This window comes from Castor canadensis, chromosome 12, assembly GCF_047511655.1.
Source record: "Castor canadensis chromosome 12, mCasCan1.hap1v2, whole genome shotgun sequence".
Lineage (NCBI taxonomy): Eukaryota > Metazoa > Chordata > Mammalia > Rodentia > Castoridae > Castor > Castor canadensis.
This window is the reverse complement of record NC_133397.1, coordinates 113,084,759-113,091,998: the sequence shown is the minus strand read 5'-3', so window position 1 is coordinate 113,091,998 and position 7,240 is coordinate 113,084,759. Positions and strand designations below refer to the sequence as shown.

The 7,240-nt window shown below is 37.6% G+C and overlaps 1 pseudogene; it reads left to right on the top strand.

The window, feature by feature from the left end:
• The first annotated feature begins 868 nt into the window (after positions 1-868).
• Positions 869-1,733, top strand: LOC109696575 (group XIIA secretory phospholipase A2 pseudogene; annotated as a pseudogene).
• Positions 1,734-7,240: the final 5,507 nt, after the last annotated feature.

The window sequence follows — 7,240 nt, the reverse complement described above, 5'->3', positions numbered from 1 at the left end:
TAAATAGATGCAGAGATATGAGATCCCTAACTGCAAACTAACCTTAGAGAAGGAGATCTCTGTGTCTCCCAGCAAATTTGCAGGGTGCTGTACTCAGGAGCCATCTTGACAAGGGTCATTCTAACTGAGCTTGTACTGCTCTGTCTGCACAGCAATTCATGGTAGAGCTTCAGAAGGGAGCCACTTCTTGAGACTGTAATGATGAGGAAAGTGGAAGTCACTTTCCTTTAAAATAAGTCATTCAAGGAATCTGCCTTCTGAGTCTGAGGGAGCAGACAACTGTGTGGAATCACATGGAATCAGAGTCTGAGGGGATCAATATGAGCATGGCAGACAACATGAATCCTACTGGGTGTCCTCTTAACACAGACCTTTGTAGCTCCATGGCTCTCACTACCCTCAGAGGCAACTAGGGATGTGAAGCATTCCTATTTGTTCCACCCCTGAAGCACACAGCCTAAAAAGCAGTGGAGAGAATCTTTGTCAGGTGTACAACACCTTCTATGCTAAGATCCATGGGCATGTCAACTGAAAGAATTAGGATATAAAAAAGCTCTAACTATTATTTTGTCCATGGGACACACAGCTTAAATCTCAGAGGGAAGCTTTGATGGACATAAGTTGCAAACATCCATGCTCACCCCATCACCTGACCACCTCAGCAAAGAGGGATTTTTTTATTTTTAAATTTCAGGACTTCTTCTATTTTTTCAACAATCAATATGGATGTCACTTTTTTCTTTTTAAAATTTGCATGCATTAGAAGTACAAGGGGTTTCATTGTGATAATTCCATACATGTGTAGTGTACTTAGAACAAGTTTACCCTCTCTGTTATATTCCTATAACCTCCTTTCAGACAGTATTTGATGGGTTTCATTCTGCTATCTTCATATATAACATACTTTGATCCTTTTCACCAGCAGTACCTTCTCCTTTCCTCCTTTCACTTACCACTGACTCCTCCCCCAAGCCCAACCCAGACAGTCTTTTTTCCACCATACATGTCCCATTGTTGTCATCAGCATCATTATTTTAGGTCAAGATTTGCAAATGAGGCACATCACTGGGAAGAAGGCTGGGCATGGAGCAGGCATCGGTCACTCCTGGGGCCAGAGCTGCCTCCTAGGGCACCTAGGGGACCCAGTCAGGCTGTGAAGATGTCCCCACAGCCCACACTCATCCTCCTCCTCCTGGCTGCCACCCTCAGGTGCCAAGAGCAGGAGCAAGCGCAGGCCACCAACTGGAGGGCCATACTGAAGACCATTGCAATGGCATCCATAGGATAGACACGTACCTGAACTCTGCCTTGGAACTGCTGGGGGGTAGGGGAGTGAGGATGGGCTCTGCCAGTACAAATGCAATGATGGATCAAAGCCTTTTCCATGCTATGGATATAAACCCTCCCCACCAAATGGATATGGCTCTCCATTGTTTGGTGTTCATCTTAACATTGGCATCCCTTCCCTGACAAAGTGCTGCAACAGACACGACAGGTGCAATGAGACTTGTGGCAAAAACAAGAATGACTGTGACAAAGAGTTCCAGTATTGCCTCTGCAAGATCTGCCGGGATGTGCAGAAAACACTAGGACTAGGGCAGCATGTTCAGGAATGTGAAACAGCCATGGAGCTCTTGTTTGACAGTGTTGTACATTTAGGATGTAAACCATACCTGGACAGCCAATGAGATGCGTGTAGGTGTCTTTATGAAGAAAAACTGATCTTTAGATAAAATCCTGATGGCCGGTGATCGATTGCAGACTACAGAATATAATTTTTGTCAAAGAACTCACATTTTCACTGTGCAAAGCTGCTTTATTTTTGTGAACAGGTAATTTCTAGATCTTACAAAACTGTGTGTTGACTTTAAGATCTCAGAATTTAAAAAAAATTGGGGGTTGTTCACAGGAAGGCATGCCTGCCTTCTCTGGCACCTTCCTGGGCATTGCTGCCTCAGCAGCCATGTTGTCTTGACCAATCTCAGACACAAGTGTGTGTTAAGGTAAGACATTGTGAAAGAAAGAGTATGTAACTCAGTTTTTACAACCATGTTGGCAAAACCCAAATGAGATCAAATTAAAATAATGAGAGTGCATTTCCCAAATTTTGGGAAAGGCAGAAACATCCAGGTTCAGGAAGCATTTAGAACTCCAAATAGAGTTCTCCATGATGAATTATAGCTAAATTGTCAAAAGTACAGAAGAGAAAAAGAATGTTAAAATCTGCAAGACAGAAATGTGAAGTCACAAATAACAGCAAGCCCATTACACTAATAGCAGATTTCTCAGTAGAAACTTTAAAGGCCAGGAGGAGATAGAATGTTGTATTTCAAGTCCAGAAAGAAGATAAGTGGGAACCAAGAACATCATATTCAACAAGGCTGTACTTCATAAATAAAGGAGAAATTAAGATCTTCCAAGAGTGGAAAAAATTGAGGAAATTCATGACCACCGGACCATCCTCTACAAGATGCTTAAGAAACGTAACTGCTATCATGAAATTAGGTATAAATCTATCTCCAATTAGAAGAGCAGATAAACAAAAGAGAAAAAGAATCAAACTCTATCAATACAATAAACCATAAAACCACAAACAAGAAAGAAATAAAAGAACAAAAATATTCTAAATATCCAGAAGAAAATAAACATGGATAAGAACAAGTATATATCTTCCAATTACAACTGAATGTAAATGGTCTTAATTTTCTTATTAAGAAACACAGACTGGATGAATGGATCAGAAAGCAAAACCCAGTAGTATGCTGCCTACAAGAAACTCGCCTTACTTGCAAATACATACATGGAATGAAAGTGAAAGGAATGGGAATGGTATTCCAAGCAAATGGAATCCAAAAGCAAGCAAAGTAGACTTTAAGACAAAATGAGTAAGAATAGCAAAGAAGGGAATCAATTTATCAAGAAGACATAAATGTATATATACCAAAATCTATAAATTTATATGCTAATTTTATAAAATAGACATTACTAGACATAAAAGGAGAAATAGGCCCCAATATAACACTATTGGGTCTCTTCAGTATCCTACTCTCACCAGTACATATATCATCCAGATAAAAATATCAACAAAGACGTATTGGAGTTAAATAAAATTATAAATCAAATGATTTAGCAGATATTTACAGAATTTCCATCCAAAGTTGCAGACTACACTTCAACAATGTTTAGAACATTTTCTAAAATAAAAAGAGTTTAAACACACTAAAAAATTATACTGTATTTTCTCTAATCAAAATGGAATGAAACTAGACATCAGCAGCAAAACAAATTTCAGAAATCACACAAAAACAAGAAGACTAAACAACACACTGTTGAGTAACAGTAAATTATCAAAGAACTGAGAAGGGAAATTTTAAAATTCCTTGAATTAAATAAAAATGGAGACACAACATACCAAAAACCTATGGATATGACAAAAGAATTATTAAGTGCTATATATAGCAATGCTAACTTACATAAAAATAGAGATCTCAAACAAATTACCTATGTTAAACATGGGCATTTAGGGACATTCTAGATCCAAACGATAACACTTACCTCCTTCTTTGTTCTTTTCTGAGCCTGCAGTTTCCTCTTGTCATGCTCAGTGATGTTATAATTTCACTGTAAATGCGCCTGCATGAGAATCACCAAGTCTCTTTTACCCAAAGCAGTAAAAGAGAAGAATGAAAGCAGAAAAATGGTCACTGGCTTTTAAATTCCCTGGAAATCACTGCAGCAAGAGAGGAAGGAACCTATAAAATAGGGAAAGGTAAAGAAGCAACAGCTTTTCACATTTTTTTCTGTATCTTTGCAAGCAGAAGCAGCAATCAGTCCAAAAATTATTGATATTTGGAGGACAGGATTCTTTTTTCCCAGTTTGGATCCCACAAGTCATGCAATAGCTACTGGAAGAACTTGTGCATAGCTGCATGTCATAGGACTGGGAAACCACTCAGGAGGCAGAGATAAGGAAGATCTCAGTTCAAGGCCAGCCTGGGCAAAACATTCATTAGAGATCATCTCATGCAATGAAAAGCTAGTGTGGTGACACATACCTTTCATCCCAGCTACATGAGAAACATAAATAAGAGGATCATGGTTCAGGCTGGCACAGGCAAAAACAGAAGACCCTATCTCAAAAATAAACAAAGCATGAAGTACTAAGCACATGGCTCAAATGATAGAGCACCTGCCTACCAAGCATGAGGTCATGAGTTCACATCCCTACTACACAAAGTAAGTTCATATCAGCTTTCATTTATGCAGACAAGATGTCAAACAATCCAACTTCCCACTGACTAAAAAATGAACAGAGTTGGTTATGTTCAATCACTTGAATGTTACTCAGCAATACAAAGTGTTAACTATTGACATTACAGAAATGTAGGTGAATTTCAATAACATTATACAGAATAAAACAAAAAGCCAGAATCAATAAAATTATTTCACTTATGTGAATTCTTCCATTCATATGAAGTTCTAGAATGGATGAAAACTAATTTATGATTTCTCATACAGGTAAAGAAAGACAGGAGTTAAAACTCTCTCGTGTGATGGAAATGTAAGATATCTTCATTTGAGTAGTGGTTACATAGGTGAGTTCAAATATCAAAACTAATAAGTTAAAAAATTTTATTTGGATATATTCATTGTACAGGGTAGATTCATTGTGATAACTCCAGATATGTTTATATTGTACATTGGTTGGATCACTCACACCATCTATCCCCCTCAACCTCCTCCCTACACCACCTAAAGCAATCTCAAAAAGTTTCTTTGTTCTATTTCATGTACGTTTACAAAGTCCATCAACTAATACACTCACCTTACTCTCCTTCATTCACCCTCTTCCCCTACACTGTGCCTATCTTACAGTCCTGTCTTTCATTATTAACATTTAATTCAACGTTCTAAAGGGTTTCTCAATATATCCCTACTTTGAGCATACTTTACTTTGGTCCATTCAACCCCCTCCATTACTCCACCTTACCTCTTTATCTCCCACCCCTATTTTTCAACAGCTTTCAACCTTATATCTTGTAACGTCACAGATGTTATGTTTTACGCTATTGTTGATGGTCTATCATTCTCTTTTCCTTTCCCTCCATTGCCAAGTTCCAAAGAAAAGTTCCATTACTACAAAGAAGTTCTACATATGAGTTTGTATATGATTATGTTTGTTTTTGTGTATGTTTATCTTTTGGGTATATCTTCCAAGTATGAGAGAAATCATGTGGCCTTTGTCTTTCTGAGCCTGGCTTACGTGATGTTACATGGTGTCCTCCAATTGCATCTATTAACTTTCAAACTACATGCTGCCATTGTTCCATACACACACACACACACACACACACACACACACACATGCGTGCACACACGTACATTTTTTGGTCCATTCATCAGTTGTAGGGCATCTACAACTGGTTCATCAATCCAGAAACAACATCTGGGTTGTTTCTATAGCTTAGCTATTGTGAATAGTGCTGCAATGAACACCAATGGTACAGATGTCTCTATTATATCCTGACTTACATTCCTTTGGGTAGATGCCCAGCAGCAGTATCACTAGATCATATGGCAGTTCTATCTTTAGCTTTTTGAGGATTCTTCATACTGTTTTCCATAATGGTTGTACTAATTTGCATTCCCCACAACAGTTTATAAGGGTTCCTGTTTTGAAGTATCCTTGCCAGCATTTGTTGTTATTGCCCTTGAATATGGTCATTATAGCTGAGGAGAGATGAAATCTTAGCGTAGTTTCGATTTGCATTTTTATAGACAGGGAAGTCAAATACTTCTTCATGTATTTACTGGCCATCTGTACCAGCTCTTCCTTTAAGAATTCCCTGTTTAATTAAACATGTACCTTTTTCTTCATTTGGATGTTAATTCTTTGGGGGTTGAGATTTTTTACTACACAACTTACTTCTTCAAGTAATATAAGTTGTGTATGAAATTGTAACTCCAATATAGAAATTTAATAGGAGTGGGAAAGAAGAATAAAAGGAGGGGGATGGGGAGTGATGCCTGAATTTCTTTGGGGGTTAAGACTCTGTGCATTAGAACCTTATCAGATGAATAGCTGGCAAAGATTTTCTCTCATCCTGTGGGCTATCTCTTGAGTCTAGTGGCTGTTTCTTTTGCCAGGCAGAAACTTTTTAGTTTGGTACAGTCCCATTTGTTCATTCTTTCTCTTAGATGCTGAACCTTTTGAGTTCTACTCAGGAAATCCTTCCCTATGCCTATATGTTCCAGTGTATCTCCTTCTATTTCCTGTAATTGTTTCAAGATTTCAGGCCTATATTAAGGTTCTTTGGTCCATTTTGAGTTGATTTTGGTGCAGAGTGAGACACAAGGATTGAATTTCAGTCTTCTACATGTGGCTATCTAGTTTTCCCAGAAAAATTTGTTGAAGAAACTATTTCTCCATAGTGTGTTTTGGGCTCCTTTGTCAAAGATCAGGTGGCTGTAGCTTCATGGGATTATGTCTGGGTGTTCTATTCTAATTCGTTGGTCTTTAAGTCTGTTTTGTACCATTGCCATGCTATTTTTATTGTTACAGCTCTGTAGTATAGTTGGAAGTTGAGTATTATGATACCTCCAGCATTGGCCTTTTTGCTCAGAATTGCTTTGGCTATTTGAGGTGTTTTGCGTTTCCATATGTATTTTAGGATTGGTTTTTCTATTTTTGTGAAGAATGTCATTAGGATTTTGATAGAGATTGCAATGAACATGTGGATTGCTTTTGGTAGTATGGCCATTTTCACTAAGCTGATTCTACCACTCCATGGGCATGGAAAATCTTTCCATCTTCTGCTGTCTTCCTCAATTTCTCTCTTCAGTGGTTTATAGTTTTCACTGGAAAGGTCTTTGCTTACCTTTGGTAAATTTATTCCAAATTACCTTATTCTATTTTGGGGATATTGTAAATGGGAGTGTTTCCCTGATTTCTTTCTCATTCTGTTCATTGTTGATATTTAGGAAGGCTACTGATTTCTGTTTATTAATTTTGTATCCTGCTACTTTGCCAAAAGTTTATGATTTCTAATAAAAATTAATAAAATTTTACATTTAAGTAGTATTCATGTAATTTTACTTACACAACTTACTTCTTCAAGTAGTATAAGTTGTGTATGAAATTGTAACTCCAATATAAAAATTTAATAGGGTGAGAAAGAAGAATAAAAGAAGGGGGATGGGGAGTGATGCCTGAATTTCTTGAAAAATCTCTACCCCTTCC